This window comes from Podarcis gaigeae, assembly GCF_964106915.1.
Source record: "Podarcis gaigeae genome assembly, chromosome: 6".
Classification (NCBI taxonomy): Eukaryota; Metazoa; Chordata; class Lepidosauria; order Squamata; family Lacertidae; genus Podarcis; species Podarcis gaigeae.
Window position 1 is genome coordinate 41581214 of NC_139682.1, and position 21346 is coordinate 41602559.

At 41.2% G+C, this 21346-nt stretch overlaps 1 protein-coding gene and 1 long non-coding RNA gene across 7 annotated transcripts in view; one reads left to right on the plus strand and one right to left on the minus strand.

The window, feature by feature from the left end:
- Positions 1–9675, minus strand: part of NFASC (neurofascin) — a 181287-nt gene extending 171612 nt beyond the window's left edge. For all 5 annotated transcript variants that reach the window (XM_083745928.1, XM_083745917.1, XM_083745934.1 and 2 more), the window contains exon 1: positions 8929–9675. The gene's annotated coding sequence lies outside the window, so the exon portion shown is untranslated. The remainder of the gene's footprint in view (positions 1–8928) is intronic.
- Positions 9676–15534: 5859 nt separating this feature from the next.
- On the plus strand, positions 15535–20166 carry LOC310847823. 2 transcript variants are annotated; one of them, XR_014566039.1, is made up of 4 exons: positions 15535–15659; positions 15846–16336; positions 17816–17985; positions 19202–20166. It is a non-coding gene; the product is annotated as an uncharacterized lncRNA (long non-coding RNA). The 2 variants fall into 2 exon arrangements; XR_014566040.1 differs by lacking the exon at positions 17816–17985.
- The last annotated feature ends 1180 nt before the right edge of the window (positions 20167–21346 follow it).

The window sequence follows — 21346 nt, forward strand, 5'->3', positions numbered from 1 at the left end:
CAAAGCTGCTTCTCATGAATCACCTTTAAAAATATTCACCTGAATCATTCATCCCATGGTATTCCTATTCATAAGGCTTTTAATCTCCTTATTATTATCATCTTAACTATGCACAGTAATCCCTATAAGAGGACTGCTACTGTAAAAGCCTCATTTTTATTTAACCCATTCCTTCATAACATTTGATTCCTTCAATCTCAATAAAAATATTCAATTAGCATAGCAATGACAGCAAATAAGCCCACTCTGAAAGTGCTTCCAGGAGGGCTCATGCAACCATCCCAAATGATTGAGAGAAAGAACTGGAAACAGGTAAAAGGATGCAATTAAATATTTATAGTTTTACAGTTAAGTTCTATATGATTCTTGTTAAATAAAAAAATTAATTGACAGTTACACATGAGTTACTAGGGAAATGAGCAAACTTATAGCCCTTGATGGTTCGCTTTAAATACTATTACTAATCACACTATTTCCAACATGATAAATAAAGGAACTAATGAGCTTTGATAAGATACTGTCTCACTGACTGCTTTCATATTGCAGTGCTTTTATGTTCTTGTTTTAATTTATTTTATTGCAATTTAAACTTTTTGGAAGCTGCTCTGGAAACATGTTGAAGGGTTGCAGGTGGGGAAGGAATGGTCTACCTGTGGGTTCTGACAGGCTGCTTTAGTGGGAATTAACATGGGGGGTGGCAGATCTTAATAAAGTACAATACCCAAGGAAATTTAGGGAACAGGAAAGGCTGTGTACACACTATACCTTTAAAACACATTATGTTGCTCAAAGAATTCTGGGCACTGTAGTTTACCCCTCACAGGGTTACAATTCCCAGCAACCCTTACAGTGCCCAGAATTATTCAAGCAAAATGTGTTTTGAATGTGCTTTAAACAGTGTGCAAACGGCCTAAGCATCCATGCCCAAAGGACAAGACAAAGATAAGACCTGCTAGTTTTTTGTTTTCATTCTGATAAACAGATTGTTTTGATGAAGTCTGTAATCCTAAAAACACATACCTGAGAGTACATCCCTTTGTATTCAGTGGGGCTTGCTTCCAAGCAGACACACACAGGCTTGCACTCTAATTCTGGCAGCAAGAACAGCCAACTAGGTGCTTTTTTGATATGGCACTGGCACTGTAGAACTTTGTTTGTGCGTTAGGAAGCCTCCCCTTTGCACAGAAGCAGAACAAATCAAGATTAGCCCAGCTTAAAAGAAAACCCCAACTAAGTGCAAAACAAAAGATAACAGGTGGATATGACAGACAGACAGGCGGAGTAGGAGACAATGCCCATCAGAACACTAGGCAATGATCTCAGCACTGCAGCTGCCTAACTGCTGTCAAGTGAACAGATCCGCTGTAGGGGACCTGTTAAGCAAGGATGGATGTGAAACTCTCTAATTAAAACCCAGACCATGCAATTTGATCTGCCCAGTTATCCTGTTTGTGAATATGCAAACACAGAAATACACACACTCCACATACAAACCACAGTGGTTGCAGCAGGTATTGTGAACAAGAGAACGGATTAGTCGTTAAAATCACAGAACGGTAGGAGCCCCCCTGCGACTAAATTTTTTAAAAATTAAAATATAATCAGTTCTGACTCTTTAAAAGAAGTCTTATGGAGCCAAGGTCTAAAAACCACAGAGTTCAGTGAAACAAATTAGATGTGCGCCTTGGTTAACGGATATTAAAACACACATTAGCTTCTGCAGAGAGAGCATGAGCTGCTCACCAGGCAAAGGACACAGCTGAGTCAGTGAAAATGAGAATGTGTGGCACGGAGAATGAGCCAGTTCATCAAGTCAGTTGCATGATGCCAGCCTGCAGCGATGAAATATAGCACAGAATAACCAGGCAGCACCTCTGTGAATATATCAAATTGCTGCTATCATGTTTTTAAAGATCCATAAAGGTGCAAACGTTGAATATTAGTTTAGAGATAGCTGCCTGAAAGAGCAATTGGGCTTTTAGTCTCCTTCTACACCTTCTAGCAGGGCTTTAATTATTGCATGGCAGATAGAAATACTAACAGATGCAGCTTTCCTACATCTCAATCTTAGGAAAGTCTACACACTCTAAATTCCTTCTAAATTTCATTACTACAAAAGAGGTGCCCTTCCTGGTAGGAATGGTGGCATCTGGAACTTTTCTAGACCTACCTCAAGTTTCTTCTGTAGAGATAAGTGTAAAAGCAATGTAACATACACAGTCACAGACCCTCCAAGTGTCCCTATTTTCCAGGAATGTCCCTGATTTAGTGAAGCCTTCCTGGTTCCTGATTTGATCCTGAAATGTCCCACTTTTCCTTAGGATGTCCCTATTTTCACTGGAGAAATGTTGTGGGGTATGGAGTTATACGATTCCCAAGCCATCTGAAGGCAATCCTGTACAGGGAAGCTTTTTTAAAATGTTTAATGATTTATTATGTTTTTATATATGTTGATAGCTGCCCTGAGTGGCTGGGTCAACCCAGTAAGATGTGTGGGGTATAAATGGTAAAATAATCATTATGGACTACTTAATTGGAGAAATGTTGGAGGTTATGCAGTCAGTGTAGCCACTGATATAAGTTAAAAAAAAGGGATCCTTTTCCCTTATGGGGTATCCAATAGCCCATATAGAGTCCTTTTGTAGGAGAAAATATAGAGTCCTTTTGTAGGAGAAAATAATAGAGACCAACCAGAGAATACTGAGAAGCAAAGCAGCTAGTAAGCCTGTTCTTTATTGACTCTTGCAACAGGGTGCTCCCCCACATGCAGGAGAGAGGAGAAAGACCTCAATCAATGGCGCACAAGGCCTTATATATCCATTTTGCAATTCCCTGCCCTGGAGCTCAAGACCGCCCCTCCATACATCATACATACATCACAGAAAAGGCGGTCTACAACAGAAATTTGAATGTTGTTGTTTTTCCTGTCTGCCAGGTTATATGATAATGCCTTCTCTAAGTGCCTTTTCTGGTAGTCTGGCCATTCCTTTGAGATGGTAATTACTTAATTCTTGAGACAATGGGAAGGTTTTTTTCATTTCCTCCCTCCTTGCAGAGAAACATTTGGTCAGTTTGGGAGTTAAAATGGTTTCAGGACTGCCCTCCTGTGCTGCCTCAGACATGTGGTCCATATATCTATGTCCCTGTTTGCTTGGTACATCCATGAACATTTATTATACATCTAAGACCTTAAAATTCTTATAACACCATTCAGCTGGGGGGTGTCAGAAAGTTGCTTCCTCACACTCCACACACTTGCTTCCTATAGAGCAGGGATGTCCAACTCCCAAAAGACTGCGAACTACTCACAGAATAAAAAACTGGCAGTGATCTACCCCTTTTGGGGGGTTCAGGTCAAAGTTGTTGAGCTTCTTTAGGTAAGAAAGTCACATTTTTCAGACGAAAATGTCAAAATTGAGTAAAGGGAAAGGGGAAAAGCCGCTCACCAAAAGTTCGCTAACGAAACAATCTACCTAACAGCAAAAACTCCCTCTTCCGTTCCAACGTTTATGCGAAAAAGAAGGACGGGGCGAGCAGGCGGGGTCAGATGCTCTTATGCCACCGCAAAGGAAAAGGAGACCACGATCAACCAGAACCTTCCGGGGATCGGTCAGTCGATCCCGATTGACCTGTTGGACATCCCTGCTATAGAGGAACTTACACATTTAACTCATACATTATAGACAAGTTTTCCATACACAGATTGAAGAAAGCAGAACCACATAATGATTCTTCCAGATAATAAACCTTGGCTTGTTTCAATAAACTACTTATTTCAATAAACTGCTGTTAAGATCAACCACAGTTTAGAATTTGGATGCAACACTAAAACTGTGATTGACTGAAAAAGGAAACGAAAGTTTTCAATCTCTTCCTCATGCCCATGTTGAAGGATGGGATGGGAGGGTGAGTAGCCACACGGACCCAAAGCTCATGGAGATCACAATGAACAGTATGCAGTTACATCCATAACAGGCCTCAAGCTGGTAAGCTGAAGCTCTTACTACACATGTCTACTAGTCCATCTGAGGTGATGCAGGGGATGATATATGGTAATTCACACCATATATGTCTACATATATCTCTATGCACATATATCTCTATGCACACTGCTCTACAAATACAGTGGTCATTTAGGTTCAGATTATAATAATAATTGTGATCAGATCAGAATTGTGATCTCCTGTATTGTTAAAAGGGAAAAGAGAAGGGCAAAAGTTCAGACATCCAAGCAACCCCTCTCTCAGGCAGTCCTTGTAGCAAATCCTCTTACATTAATACCAATTAAATAGTTTACCTAAATGGAAGTAGAGTGAGAACAATGAGGTGGTATACATTTGAGGACTGTAGGGACACCTCTGTTTATGTGTAGAGCAACTTGCTTCATAAGAACATAGGGTGATCTTATACCAGGTCTGCCTGTTGGTCCAGCTGACCTAACAATGACTCCTCTGACCAGCATCAGCTCTCCAGGGTTTCTGATGTCCTATCTCTTGCTTTCTGATCCTTTCTAACTTGAGATGCCAAGAATTATGACCTAGGACCCAGTGGCGTAGCGTGGGGGGTGCAGGGGGGGCGGCCGCACCGGGCGCAACATCTGGGGGTTAGGGTTAGGGGGCACAAATCCACTGGTTTTAGGGGGCGCAAATTACTTGCCTTGCCCCGGGTGCTGACAACCCACCGCTACGCCACTGCTAGGACCTTCTGCGCACAAAGCATGTTCTCTACCATTGAGCTGTGGCTTCTCTCTTCATATTGTCCTGTAGAGTTTGAAGATGCTTTCAAAGAGAATGGGTCTTTCTGTTCAGCACAAACACAAACATGCATGGGGAGGCTATCTTGGAGTCAAGCAGCTCCAAATGGGATCCCCAGCCATGCTCAAAATGCAAGAATAATATATCCTTAAAGGTAAAGGTAAAGGTAAAGGTACCCCTGCCCGTACGGGCCAGTCTTGACAGACTCTGGGGTTGTGCGCCCATCTCACTCAAGAGGCCAGGGGCCAGCGCTGTCTGGAGACACTTCCGGGTCACGTGGCCAGCGTGACATCGCTGCTCTGGCGAGCCAGAGCCGCACACGGAAACGCCGTTTACCTGTCCGCTGGTAAGCGGTCCCTATTTATCTACTTGCACCCGGAGGTATATCCTTACTTTATATTTAAAGGCTGTGAGACATTCTGAAACAACAGAATATGCAATCTGAAGCAGCTACCAAAATGCACTGTGTTTTCTCCCTAAAGTCACCCTATATAATTTTCAGGCACGCTCAACAACCTGAATTTCTGCTTAGCCAAATGTTCTTGTTCCCCAGGCCATGTGTATTTTAAAAAGAAAGAAAAAGAGGCTGTCCTGTACTGTTCTATAATGGAGCACTATATACTGCAATTACTTTAGATAAATATAGGACGACAGAGTCCCACATTCTAGAATCTAGAGCATGAAAAAGCCTTAAGATAAATAAAATGGATTTCCTGCCATAGTGCCCCTGCTATCACATTCTATCAGTCCCAGGGAACACCAAACACAACAGGCAAATCAGGCTTCTTAAACTTTAGGAGGTGCTCTGTCTCCGTTGATTATTAGAGTCAGAAGCCATTTCTTTCTATTGCCAGTACATGCTTTCTTTAGTGCACTTCATTTTCATGGGAACATGAAGAGACGGCAGTTGGTATTTATTTATTTAGAAAGGATTAGCTATGGTAAGTTTGATTAGCACCAAAACATTCTGAGGAAACAGAGCAATCATGCTGGCAATCAATTTAGCTGTCTGCTTAATGGATAGGTATTTTAGGGTAACATGGTTAAGAAAAAAAATAAAGAGAAGCGCTGGCTTCTCAATCAAGAGATTTTTATTTTGTCTTCTTGCCAGGAGCCCATAGGAAACAGAATCCTTGCTGGTTTTGCCCTAAAAGAGCCAAAAGGTACCCAAAGAAGTGAGCAAGCTTCTATTCCTCTTATGCATCATCTTGATATAGTTCTTCTCCCAAGAAAGAGAGAGAAAAATCATGTCAGCCCAAAGCAAAAGGCACAGTCTATCAAAAGTTAAGCAGAAAGTTAGCCCTTGCATACTTCAGTTACAGGCTTGTCCTCATCACAACCTTTAAGATCAACTGTCAGGGCCTTTTTTTACTATTACCCACGTTTCAAGTTCAAATAACAAGGTGTTTGAAAAAGATTCTTGGAGACTGCTGAATAACTGCAATAGTCACATAAAGGTCCAAGTCTGAGCTGGAAGGATTACCTCCGAGATGAAGAATAAGTCTTTTAGTGTGGTGTATTTACTGCGAGAATAATGGATCACTGGCTGCTAGCAGCATATTGCAGGTGTAAGTTGTAGGCATAAGCAAGTCTGCAAAACATCTGGAAGATGCACTCTCATACAGCCAAAATGGAGCAGGCAAATCTCCCAAAGTCCATGAGACTACTTGTGAGTAAATTCACAGAGTTGAATTATATATATACACACACACACACACACACACACACACATATACACAGTATATATTTATAGGAATAAAACACATTCCAAAAGGAAAAAAAAAATCTGCTACACAGGTTTCATCACCAATGGCCTTATGGCCTTATTTTCACAGACATCATGTTTGCCATTGCAAACATCCTTTTAAAATGTGAGCACAACCTCTTAGATAATTCTACCCACGTGAAGACTTAGGATGATTGCGAGATATTGTTCTTTCATATGGATTCTGTCTAGGTCCCCAAATCCAATTTCTGTATGGAGGTAGAGACCCAGGAAAAAAAATAGTCAGTGTGTTGGTCTAAACATACATTCATCCTGGATCTTCATATGCATAAAGTTGGCCAAAAGGTTGGGGAGTTATTGATGTACTATTTTCAGAGTCGCACCCTAAAAAGGGTAGTTTTAGTTTCTAGGTAACAAATATTTTAATTGAACGTGCCATTTCATACTTGGGGCTATAAACACTGAAATAAATGCATTTCAGTGGGAGAGTTAAACATGTGTTTAACTGTCTCCCATAAAAAATCAATGGGGACTTTAAAATGTTCGATGTTAACACATAGCTGTAATGAATAGCAGCACTGGGTATTGATCAGTGTTCAGTAAGACACAAGAAGCACCTATCCCTAAACCTCAAATGTGACTGAATCAGTGGGGAAGACCCTTTCATTTTGCAAAGTAAAAAATACATAAATATCAAAATAATCCTCTCTCAACTACTGGCAGTATTTTCCAAGCATACGTTTTAGCTAATATTGTAAGCACACTTCCTGTGTCATAAACGTTATTAAGACATTGAGAGGAGCAGCTAAATCAAAAGAAGAACAATCTAAAGTCACACGTAGATGAAGTTAAGAGCTGCCTATTGGGGTCCAAAGGATTCCCACACCATGCCAGTACTGGTTAAAGTGAAAGAAGATGCTGAAGGCTGATAATTCAGCAACTAGATCTTGCACTTCCTGAAGACGATAATGGGACTGAAGAGCCTAACATGCTGGGAGAAGAAAAAGTACAAATGATTCAGCACTTTCACCTCCTTGATCAATACCAACTAGGCTGACTCAAATTGCCTATGCAAAGCTCACTTCTTTTAAAATAGGTCCACAACTCTGATCCTCACAGCTCATGATGAACATGGCTTTTAATACACAGCATATATTTGCCTCACCCCACCCCAGAAAATATTGTTGTAGCTGCCACACCAGAGCAAATCTCTGTATTCTAGCATCCTATTCCTATCAGAAATGAGTACCAGATGCTCCAGAAAGATGTTCTGCCCTCCCATTTTTAAAGCCAAGTGACAGGCAAAGGGATAGCTTTCCATAAATTCCCAGTGGCCCCTTTAGGTCCGGAATTATGGGGCTCGAGGTACTTGCTTGTTTTCCAACTGTGCAGGCGAGATCTCTCAAGCAACCAACACATAAACACATCACTGCTATCTGTACCACACCTGAGCCTGTAGATACATAGGCAAAATTGAAAAGAAAGAAATTGCATCAAACACTGGCCTTGATGCTTCTGAGTAGGTAGGAAAGGGGGGGGGTGCTAGTTCAGAGTTCTAGACTGAGCATCTATAAGCTGTCATGTATCCAACACATTGTAGTCAGTTCTCCTTTTTTGTTGTTTTAAATCAAAGTGAACCGAAAGACCCGAGACAGAACAAAAAGAGGAAGAATGGCCATTCAATGCATCTGCAGCTTTGTCCTGAAAGGGGGGCATCTGCATCTGTATTCCAAGGGTCTTCCTACCTGGAAAAGTCACAGCATCAAGGCCTACTGAGGACCAGACAACAATTCTTCATATATGACAGGAAGCTGAATTGCACAGAGCTTCCTCACGTCTGAGGGTTTGGGGATGTCTCTTCCCAGCCTCCTTGCCAGCAAAAAATAAATAAATCAGCCAGAAATGTCAAACATCTCCCCCACCCAATAGAAAGCAGGCCAAATTTCAAGAGGCTGGGTCACATCATTCTCTCCTTTACCCGCAGTAGCGGGATACTGGAGCTTGTAGCCACCTCAAGAGTATAACCCCCCCCCCTCCAAAGCAACTCCAGATGCCCTGCTGAGGGACAAGGGGGCTCATGTGGAGCAGAAACTGCTTGGCAAAGTGCACAGCCAATGCATGACAGGCAAGACACGGGTCTGCAGCAAGACCAGCAACGGAGGCCAAGAAGAGCCTTTGGGTTCTGCAGTGGGGCGAGGTGTGTGTTTGGGGGGGGGGGGAATGAGCTGGTGGAGCCAGGACAGGAGATCAGGACGTTTGGTAGGGTGAAGGTGGAAGCTGCATCCCTTTCCTGGCTCTCTCCCTGCTTGCTTCGCTGCTGCATGACCGGAGCCGCCACCTCCTGATGCCCTAAGCCGGGGATGCGAAAGATGCCTCCATCGATCTCCCCGTCTGGGGCCGCAGCTGCCCGATGCAGCCACCTCCGTGGAGAAAGCGCGGCCGCCTTACCTGGCCAGCCGCCGCCGCCGCCCGGGCTGAGTCCCCTGCCTGTTTCCCTGCCGGCAAGGCCAGGCTCACAGCTGCCTCATCGCCGCCCAGATACTCTTCGCTGCTGCTCCGCACCCGCCGCCGGGCTACAAGACCTCGCCGCCGGTGCCCCCGCCGCCGCCTCCTCCCCGCACAGCTCCCATCCTTCTGCAGCGCCTTCTCGCTCAGACTCCCGCATTAGGGCAGAGACCATCGGGCGCGCGGCCGGGGGACCACGTGCGCGCCCCCGGGAGGAGCGGTGGCGGGAGTGCGCGCCAGGGCCCAGGAGCGCGCCTCCTCCTCGTTGTCTGCCGCCGCCGCCGCTGCTTCCACCTCCTGCAAACAGTCAAAGCAGGCAGGCGACGCGCCACGCGGAGATTCCCCTTACTGGTCCCTCGCTCTCTTTCTTCCTTTCTTCCTCCTCCAGCAATTAAAGGAGTGGCGTGTCGGTCGATAAGAGGCGCGAGGCAGGGAGGAGGCGGGTGCTAATTAAGAGGGAGGAGGTGATGGATTACGCGACTGAGGAGGCAAGAGGAGAAAGTGAGAGAAGTCATTAGCCAGGGGTCTTGAGTGGGGACGATGGGTTAATAGAGGAATAGGGAAGGAGGAATGATCAAAAGCAAATGGCACCAGGTAAAGCCTCTAATAAATAATGTCGCCTCTTGGTTGCAGCAGGGGAAGCCGACAAACAGCCTTGGGACACCTGAAAGGCATTTTTATTCTAGCATATGCTTTCCTGGACTGAGCCACTCAAGTCCACAAAAGCTGATGCCATAATAAGATGCATTAGTCCTTGAGGTACCCCAGATTCTGTGTTGTAATAAAGAAGGAGGAACTAATGTAAAGCAGGGGAGAATTACACGTGGGACTGGCACAAAAAGGAAGTATTTTCCAAAGGTGGGGTTATGTTACTTGGATGCCACAAAGGCAACGAAGAGTTTTGTGGCAGCTTAAATTTATTATAGCATAATTTTTCATGGACGGAAAGAGAGCTTGTCGGGTAGTGTGTTGAATGGGTGGGACAATGGTCAAATTCACTTACCACCATCATTGTCTGATAATGCACATACACCCGTGACATTACAAGTACCTCTAAGCCTCTTTTGCACTATTCAAAGGGTTGTTGATGCAGGATAGAAAGTGGACATTAATAGCTGCTTTTAAGAGAATGGACACTCCAGCTCACAGAAGCTTTACCATCGAATAACAGATGTTGAAAGTGATGGGAAGGGGCAGGAGGAACCAACAATGTGAACATCATTCATTGTATAGAAAGGGTGGGGGACCTTTTCAATATGTGGTGGACATGTAAAAAGGTAAAAGAATATTGGGAAATTATTTATAATGAGTTGAAAAAAATGTTTAAAATTACCTTCTCCAAAAGACCAGAGTCCTTTTTATTGGGAATAACCCAGACAGAAATTCCTAGGGGTCAGAGAAGCTTTTTTATATATGCAACAACAGCGTCCTGTGTTTCGTTAGCCCAAAAATGGAAAATGAGTGAGAGACTAAGAGGATTGGCAACTTAAGATGTTAGAATATGCAGAACTTGCAGGTTTAACACATAGAATAAGAGAGCCAGAAGAACATATATTTAAAGAAGAAGTGGAAACATTTATTGAATATATGGGAAATAATTGGACACAACTGAAAATGCTGGCAGCTTTAAGATAAATTTAAAAGTGTAATTAATGTTTGAATGGTGTAAAAATGGAAAACTAACTTGAATGGTTATAGTAAAATATGCAGGGATGGAAGATATATAAAATGAACCATGGAAAGAGAAGGGAAGACATTGAATATCAGTAAGTTTGTAAAATGTTTAATTGAAAAATAATTTAAAAGTTATACATGTAAAACAACGTTAACGTCACTTATGAATAAATTGGGGTTGCTTACTGCTCCATATTCCAAGCTGCAGCTCCACAAAATGGGCTCTTCCCACTTTTCTTCCATGTGCTTGTATCGAATTGGTACATTTCATTGATCATTTTGACTTGCAATCCAAATTGGCAGAGCAATCCAAACCCTCCATTGTGTTGGGTTGAGTGGGTATGGATTGAGCTCAGGTGTTCCTCTGCCCAGTTTTATGGGTCTCTACCACCTTCCCCCTACAGAGTAACACCAGCAACACTCTGCTGGCATAGACCTCCCACTTCCACCTGCCAAGCAGATGGGTGGAAATGGTGGTGGTTAGTCCCCTGCTGGCAGTAGCCAGCAGAAAGTCTCTAGGCTAGTACAGTAATCTGCCTGGAAAATAATGTGCAGTCTGTGACCCGAAATACTGCCACACTAATCACTCCTGGAAACAGGCTGTCCCTGGAATTATAGTAGTCAAACTTGCCCAGAAATGCCACTGGAGAGACATCAAAGGGCTACCATGTGGGGAATTAGGTCTCGTGGTGATAAAGAATGACCTGCGGACCATCCGTTAAGTGTCCAAGAAGTTGTGAGGCAAAAGTATTTTTTAAAGTAGTACTCACATTATATGTGATGCTAACACACCCTCTTTCAGGAACACAAAAGGAGAAGGTCTGGAGGTGCCACAAACAGTAGTCCATCTGTAGCTGTGACAGCTGAATAATTTCTGGAACATGCTGGTCATGATTTGGCTATGTTGCTAGCGTGTTACTGTAATCAAATGAGAAAAATGGCAGAATAAAATGCAGATTTTTGAAATGTAGAAGAATGTAAAACCAATTTAAGAAAGCTTTTGGACTGAGCATTGTGGATACTAAGTAATAGAAATGCTGTTCGATGTAAGATATTTTTTAAACACTTCCACTATTCTGAGTGTGATGGTGTATTATTTAAAGAATATGAGTAGGTGGGGCAAATCCCAACTAAGGTACCAGGAAAAGGAGGATAAACCTTGTTACTGCTTGATGGTTTTCCTGCTTTGTGATGTTAATGATAAATTATTTTGACAATGTAATGTACCATTACTTCATTTTAATATGAACGCCTCACTGCCCGGGGACCTTCCAGTGTAATGTTGATCACAGTAGTTCTAAATAAATAAATGAAAGTTATAAATAGATATCTATAGAAGTCTCTGTAAGAGTTTAGTATTCCAGAATGTTTGAAACCAGTTCTTAGGATGATCTGGTCTAGAAGTATCAGCAAAGGTACTTTTTCTATGCACAAAACGTGCCCTTGTATGGTGAAATCTGAGACTTTGCATGTCCTCAATTATTATCCAAAAGGCATTCAAACACAGCTCCTGTTATATGGGAATATATTCAAGAGAATATTCACCATGCAGAAATTTTAGGAGAAACAATAAATTTGTCACATCAAATTAAGTACCAAATTGAGTGAGATTCAGTTAAAGAAATTAATCAATCAATGAAAGGAAAAGTTGACTTTTAAAAGAAAATTCAAAAAGGAGTCAGAGATGGAAAAGCTGGTTAATAAACCCATTTGTATTCCAGTAGCTCCTAGCCTCCTACATAAAACAGCATACATACTTACGATTCAGAATTACAGATCAGGCTATAATCTAATCAAGTAAAAGAAGATGGATTTAGTTACATTGATCTCAGTGGGACTAAATCATCTTAAATTCAAGTATTTCACTGTATCTTAGATGAAGTTTGCATAGTTTGCCAGAAAATATTTTGAAAATTACATATAGGAGCCTCAGGGAGCAATTTTGAGCTCAGAATCACAGGGATAAGCAATTTTGGATTCAGTGAATCTCTGGCTCAGCTGGCTGGTTATCAGTTCAGCTGAGCTACACCACCATAACTACCCCATCCCAGCTCAGCTGGGGTACACGCATGCTGAGTGTGTGTGTAGCAACTTCCCGTGCTTAGGATTTTTGTCAATCATCAGCTGCTTGGTCTCAGATAAATTTATTTGTAAGCAAGTTCCACTGTCTTCAATGGACTTTACTTTCTAGTAAAGCATTAAGGACTGTAGTCTCAGCAGTCTAATGTTTAGGATTCATTCAAGCTAAGGATGTGTTTAGTTACCCTCCCAAATATTTATTGTTTACAGCTTCACAGCACCAGTCTGCAAAGCAGACTTAAGGGCTTGGTTTTATCAAACCCTCACAACCTATTAACAAGCCTACAACCCATTGTTATTGCTTGCTATATATCAAATAATGTTAATAAATATGGGATATGATTCTAAGGTTGGCTTGGAAAGTTTGAGTCAACTAACATAATAATTTACATGGTTTTCTTCATGACTGCCCAAGTGTATTGGACTTCATAAATCCTGTTAGTGAGCAGATTTTAGTAGAGAACCAAATTATTTGAAGACTGCAACTGCTTGTACTATATTTGACAAGGCAAGTACAGTGTGGTTTTTTTTGTGTCCCTTTCAACTATGTCCCATCTGTGACCTTTCATTTACAACGAAAGCCAAAACTCAACTGAAAGAAAGGCACACTTAAGCTTTCTAATTTCATTGGTCTTAAGTCCATCATTGGATTGTAGCCAAGGTGCTTGGGCCAAGATTTTTGTTACACCAGAAATTCAACAACCGTCAAACGAATTCTACAGTGATTGCTGGGAAATAAGAAGCTGGGATTGCTGGGAAATAAGAAGCAAAGAAATCAACTGAATTACTAAATAAACATTCCATTTCATATATCTTATATATTCAAATATCTTAACAACTTCACAGAGATGGACCCCTAGAATAATGCTAAAATTATACAAATAACGTCCCCACCCCCGGATACTTGACTGGTGAGTGCTGCAAAAACAATAAAGGGCAATCAACATGATATTTTCTAGATGTTGTTCAACCACAAGTCCAATCAGCCCCAACCATCATGGCCAAAGGCCAGGGATGATGGGAACTGTGGTCCAACCATCTGGCTTACCCTGATATAATTGATCACTTTGGACCAGTGCTAATAACATTTTGTATCCAATGAGAATGGCTTCTGGGGTTATTCACGCAGTTTCATCTGGTTAAATCCATAGAAAGGTTTTTGTCAATACAGATCTTCAAAAGACTGACTCTTGACAAGCCAAAGATCCACTTCTAAAACATAAGACAAGCCTGCTGGATCATCTAGTCCAGCATCCTGTTTTTACAACAGCTGAGGAGATGCCTATGGGAAGCCTGTAAACTGGACATGAGAGCAACAGCAAAAGATGATGTTCAAATGAACATCTCCAGAGATATTTTGAACTATTTTGACAAAAATGTTAGAACTTGTATTCTGACAAATATATGATACTGAATCCCATGAATTAAAATGTTACAACTAGATGTATATTAGGCGCAGAAGAGGACACTTTCACCAGATAAGGTTTTTATAATGTTCTTGTGGGGCACAAATTAGTCTTCTTTTGGTGGAATTTGCTCACCTGGCTTCACTTGTTTGATGAAGAAAATGCTGTCCATATCCCATAAGAATCACTCTTGTCAGTCACAGGCACATTATTTGTACACTGCTTTTTGTATACAGTATATTCAAAACAGTTCACAACAAACAAAGACAAAAGCTGCAAACAAAATATTGTAAACACATTAATTAGCTCTCCACAAAAGACAATTTAAAAGAGTTTAATAATATACAGTATACACAATTTTCAAAACCATATAAACAGCAAAATACTGAGGATTATATTTTCTCCTCAAGATCGGGAAAACATTGCCCTCAGCTTGGGGGGGGGAGCCAAATTCAAATCCCCACTTGGCCATGAAACTCACCAGGTCACTTAGACCATTCACTCTCTTTCAGCCTCGTCTACCTCACTTTGTCATGAGGATAAAATGGCCACGAGGCAGGGAGAACCAAGTACCCCCTGTGTTTATTGGAAGAAAGGCAAGATAAAAATGTAATAAATAAAATGTCAAAGCAAATCATTCACAGTTCTTTACTAACATAAAGAGTGATACTCTCTGACTTAGGCATCATGCTGGCTTCTACTCCTTAGGAGTCACGGTAAACAAGCTGTCATGTTATCACACTATTCTCTTCACAGTAATAAAAGTGATTTGTTACACACAATATATTTGGAGATCATAATCTGATGTAGTAGGCAGTCACTGGTAGAGAGTCTAAATCCATGCCAAGGATGTGGTGATGGCACTATGACCCATAAACTAGTTGCAGATTTCCAGGAATGGAGCCCAACACAACTTCCGTCATGTTAGCTGCTATTTGACCCTGGCAACAAGGAGAGCCAGGTTTTGGTGTCTAGCTGTTCTCACAGAAGAATCAATCACAAGCCTGGCTGGCTGTTTCAAAACAATGTTTTGGTTTAAATGTGGGCGTTTGTATTGGAGGGGAAACAAAACAATGATACACAGGGCTAAACGACAGCCCCGTAGTCTCTCCCAAATTCTCCATAGTTACATTAGGGATCCGGGCTTCAAAATGCCCACCTTTTTCTGGAACCTCCTGTTGTCCCTGCAGGGCCAGCCATTTCTGGTGAACCCGGGGGCAATGCTTGTTTGATTTTTAGAGAATGAGCTTTTATTTGAGGTATTTTGTGTCCCTAAAATGTTATTGGCAGACACAACGCTGGGCTTCACTTGTGTTCTTGATTAGGCATAATGTTCCAACCTGGGCCTACTAAACTAGTTTTCTCTTCCTGTAAAAGATAAGGTGGGGGGACGGATCTCACTGCTGCCCCTTCTTACCATGAGGGTCTGGTTAGGCAGAGGTGACATTGTGGTGGCCAGGTCTGCAATGGTGGCTTTTGCTTTTTGCTGGGTTGAAGGACATGATTGAGTACAAAGTGAGTGATGAGTCTCAATGGACTGTGAGTGAAAAATGTGGGGCAGTGTAAAGTGGTAGCACAAGTATTTTGGAACATTATCCTACTGCTTTCTGCTACCCTTCAGAGTTTTCCCTGGAGTCATCCAGGCCCACTTTTCCTAGCCTAAACTGGAATTAATATGTTATCTCTCTCCTCTACTTGTAGATGCTAGCCTCCTTGGGCCTGTCATTTCTTGAAGGGTTACAGAAACACCAGCCTCAAAAGAAACAACAAAATTTGAGGCAGTTGAAGCAAAAATAATTCTGGAGTTCAGACAGGCAGGCATTCAAGACTCAGGATAAAAACAGGCAAGAAAGAGTCCCAAGAGATACAACAGCAAGGAAAGAAAAACCAGGCCGGTAAAGCCAGCAGACCACCACCCAAATGCAAGCTTGAATATGAATGTCAGCTGACTGGGGGGGGGGGGAATGATGTATCTGTATTATTCTTTGCTTTTGTCCAGTTGCCAGAAAAAGAACAATACTGCTTACCCCCCTCCCTCCCCGTTTTGTTTTTATTTTGAAACAAGACGCCTTAGTTGATCAACATTTGTGCTTGATTCTCCAGGTTTAGACACACCCCAAACTGCTGCGATCTAGACTGAATCTACCCCTGCACTGAAAAGGACACCAACCCAAGGCCCAGGCCTCAGACAGGTACCAGTTTCCTATATAAACAAAACAACAACAAAAAACAAGGAGCTGACAGTGCTGCTTCTAACTAAAAGCACCCTAGATTTCCCAGGATGTTGAAAACAACCCTGTCTCACATACGTAGTTTTAATCATATATTCCAGGGACCGGGGCAGTCCTACCGAACATACTACACTGGAATAAGAGATTTTAAAATTGCAGTCTGCTTAGACGTATTCAGTAAGACTGTTTGTTCAAAGGAAACGTTTTTAATAGGGCATGGCCTAGTGATACTGAAACACAAGCAAGAGATAATAGGGTCAACACTAAATACAGTAACTGCTATAGAAACCTATTGCATGTAATAACCACATTTTAAAAAAAGAATATTTCCAATACCTGACTCAAACTGATGAATTTTAAGTCTAAACTGGAAATAAAAGGGGAAAGCCAAACATGGAATTGGATTTACTGTCATGATGCATTAAGTTAAATAAAGAGCAGAAGGAGCAGTATCTTAAGTATGTGAGTCTTACCCATTTAATCCCCCATCATTGGATTAGAACACTCTACAAATAATAATCCGATAAAAATATGTCTTTTTATGAGGGTTTTTATGATACCAAAGTATTAATATTTTCAAAGAAAATGAAAAGGGGGAAAGGCTAATTGGTTTTCGCCTTTCGTGATGTTAACCATCTATATCAGGCTGACTTTCTTTGACCCTTGGCCAACCCTCCAATGACCACATGCCAGCAGTCGGTGTGTCCAAAAGTGGGTGAGGACACCATTTCTCCATAAGCTCTTCACTGTCAAATATGACTATTGTTGCATGTTACCTGTCAAATGCTTAATACCATTGTGTACTCTTATTATGTATTATTATTTATGGTGTTCATATCCTGCTCTTCTTCTGTAGGAGCCCATTGTCATATACTGCAAAATAGCAAATATTTTTTCAGGTATAAAATATTGAAAACAAATACACTCCTTGAAAGTTTGGTTAATATTTAACTACCCAGATATTACCTGAAGAATATTTAACTTCACAAAGAATAATTTTGAGAAGAATGTCAAGGAGCAAATATATTTCAGTTCTAGTCTATTGGATCAATAAAAAAGTGAAAGTGATTCTGGGATATGCTATAAATGTTGCTTTTTAAAAAGCAGCTGATGAATAAGTAGATATGTTTTAACAGCTGTTAAAATATTACATCACCAAAAGACTTGGAATTATTTTTTTTTAAAAAAAGGAAAAATTAAATGTTCCTCTCCTAAGAACTCCTCAGGGTGATTTATATACAGTACAAGAAATACAGTAGCCATCTTTCACAATGTGCTTGATACAGGGCCATGCATCTGTTAAATGATCATTGCTCCATTTTTAAAGATTATTAGCATGTTCTGTTTATATTCAATTTAGATTGTGTTCCCAATACTATGTTCAAAAACAAAACGAAATTACAATTTTTAAAGCCATTCTGATTGTCACTATTTTGATAGATGCCTCTTGAAAATTAAACTTCATATGAACAAGGAGTTGCTGTTCTTCAGCTTTCAGCCACGTACCCACCAGGCATCTAAAAATTGGACTATGGTGGCTGCAGCTCGACTAGAACACACATATGTAACTACATGTACATCACTATAGTTCACAGTCATTTAATGATTAAGTATAATAACAGTACTGGTAAATTACATTTTTTCCCTAGTTATCTTTCACCAAAATAACACAATCATTAATGTTTAATTAAATTAAGCCATTAAACTACAATTCTTATGTTACACCACCTAAATGAAAATTGTTACATTGCATTCCTCATTGAACATAATCCAATTTAAAACAAAAAACTTTCCTACTGCGGTTCCCCCTGAGAAGGGCACTGCCTGCTGGAGCAGAGGTGCTACAGCAGCTGACAGACCCAGCCAGTGTAGCGACTAAAAACCCACCCTGTCAATTTCCCCAGTGCTCCTGATTATGATCAGCAGCAGATGTCCCCACTTGGATTCAGGTTTCAAATCCCTATGGAAAAGTCCAAATTAGGGGTAAGAGGATCAGAGACTGGGCAATTCATTATTTTACACCCGGGTGGCATTAAAATGTGTGGGTGTAGTATTGTTAGCAGAAGAGTTTGACAGGTGTGAGAATTTGATAGCCTACCTACTGAAAACAGCACCCCATTGCATCTCCCAGTACGGTTCCGAGCACAATTCAAAGTGTTGGTGCTGACCTTTAAAGCCCTAAACGGCCTCGGCCCAGTACACCTGAAGGAGCGTCTCCATCCTCATCATTCAGCCCAGACACTGAGGTCCAGCTCCGAGAACCTTCTGGCGGTAACCTCCCTGCGAGAAGTGAAGCTTCAGAAAATTAGGCAGATCCTTCTCAGTAGTGGCGCCTGCCCTGTGGAATGCCCTCCCATCAGATGTCAAGGAAATAAACAACTATCTGACTTTTAGAAGACATCTGAAGGCAGCCCTGTTTAGAGAAGTTTTTAATGTTTGATGTTTTATCGCTTTATTTATTATTATTATTAATAATAATAATATTCTGTTGGGAACCACCCAGAGTGGCTGGGGAAACCCAGCCAGATGGGTGGGGTATGAATTATTATTATTATTATTGCTACTATTATTACTATTATTATTATTATTATTATTATTATTATTATTTGGACACCCACCTGTGTCTTCAGCCAAGAGATCTGATGGACTTGATTTTAAAATGGTGATTTTTTAAAAAAAGTTAAAATAATATGTGAAATAGCATTGTCATCAGAAAAACCTATAGGAAGGAAAATCTGATAAAGTAAGTTTTTATGTGGGCTTCATGGAGCCAGGAACCCCAATCCAACTGACAGAATCCATTGTGTGTGACTGTGTCACTTGCAGGGTCAGTAATGGGGGTGAAACTGGATCCACAGGCACTTCCAAGTGTGGTTACAGTCTATACCACACCATATTGTTCCACCATCATTGCAGTGTGGCATCTCCTCCCCTGCAAAAAGAAGAAAAAATGCACAGAGGGTTTTGTTTATTTAAATTAAAAACATATAAACTGTACGTTCGTGGAAAAATAATAAGGTGGTGTACAGCATGAGAATATAATGCTATAATAAAAACATCAGTACAAGCATAGCAGATCAGTAAAATTATTTGGTTAAGAAAATGAACATTTATTGGATTGAGATGTACAGCACCCATACTTCAAGGTGCATTTGAATTACACTCTTCAAAGAAGGAATAATACACATGTAGATGTCTGGTTTCTCTCACAGATTTTCTTAGTTGAATAACAAAAAGTTGAAGTTTATGCCTCGCACTTCTCTCGGGGCAGCTCCTAGCCAGAGGGATTTATGGATAGATCCTGAAGAGAGTTCTGAAAGCCAGAGAGAGAGAGAGGAAGTAAGTAATTATTTTGGAGGCAAGACCGATGACAAGAGTAATAGGAAGAAAGAGCCAATATCTTAAGATCAGTGGTTGATAAATAAAACATGTTGTTCTCCAACTGGATCACTGTTGTCTCCTATTCCAGACTGAGCTGCTGGAGTAGGCCACAAAGCTACATAATGCTTGTCTCTGAGAGTGTGATCAGAACGTAGCAAGCAGTGGATAAAATGACTGACGAGATCAACAATGGGTGTCTTGTAAGAAACTTCCTCACACCGAGTCAGACCAGTGGCCCACCTAGCTCACTACTGACTGAACACTGACTGTCAGCACCTCTCCAGAGTTCCAGACAGGGAAGCCTTCCCAGCCCTAACTGCAGATGCCAGGAATTAAAGCCGAGACCTTTTCTCTGCAAAGCACCAACGTTCAGTATAAGAAAGTTGGGGAGGGAGGGGAAGAAGGAAAACAGATTTTTCTCCTGCTCCAAGATATGTTTTTCCCCAGGTGTTTCCACATAAGGGGGCAGATCTACAAGTCTTATCTAATTCTGTGGTTATTTATTTATTTATGTGTTTATATTTAAAAAAAACCTTTACAAATTTGTGCAGCTGCCAGTGCTGCAAGCTGAAGGGGAAGATTGGCATGGGGAGGGAGGCTCCTCTTTAAAATGGCATGAGGGGAGAAGATTAAGAATTGCTTCTACTCTCCACATCAGCCGTCTACTTCATACTGCAGCGTCGAATTGAACAACACCCATATATAAGTCACAGAAGTATGAAGTTGCACTCTCAATATTTTAAATCCAGAGGAACGTGTTCTATTTAATGCATAAAAAAACCACCTTGCAAATTAGGAGTAAAATATGCAATTTTTCTTCGGCAGGACACAAGTTCTGCAGTTATTTTTTCTATTAAAAATAGAGCCAATTAGATACAAGTCCTTGCATTTTTAAGTAAAGCCCCTGTATTTTAAGGAAAATTCAGTAGCATTTCAAACATGTGACTAGCAGAGCAAGGGTACAGTTAGCCAAAGTAGTTGCAATTTAATCAGGTGTTCACGTTATTTGCTGAATTACTGACAAAGGCTTAGTTGACTGAACCAAGCTTATGGCTTTGAAGAGTTCATTCTCATGGCACAGCCTTTGAATTATTTTTTCCGTCCATGTGACCTTTTGCTTCATCAATATTCATGCATTCACTTGTTATCTTAGAGGAGAAAATGTCATTTTAGGAAATAAAATCCAAGAAGCACAGAGTACCAATAGGTCAACAGCATGCTTATGCCTAATGAACCGCAGACAGTGCTGCAGATGTAAAAATTAAGAATCTCTCACAAATGGTTTTCAAGACAATGTGCTGAAGCCTTGGCAGCAATGCAAGGACTGTGTCCAGAGCCTCAGCTATGAATCTGGTTCAGATCTGGACTGAGTAAGATGGGAATTTTTATTTCCACCATGGGAGCCTAATTAACCCAAAGGCCCAAAAGCACAGCCACCTGCTACAAGGCAGGATCCGCTACCCACTATCCAGGAGATCAAGCCTGACAAAGAAGAGAACATGAGCTCTACAGAAAGGTACTGATAGAACAAATAGCCCCTGCTAAATCAACCCAGCCCCAAATCACATTCCAGATTTTCTGGCAGAAAAC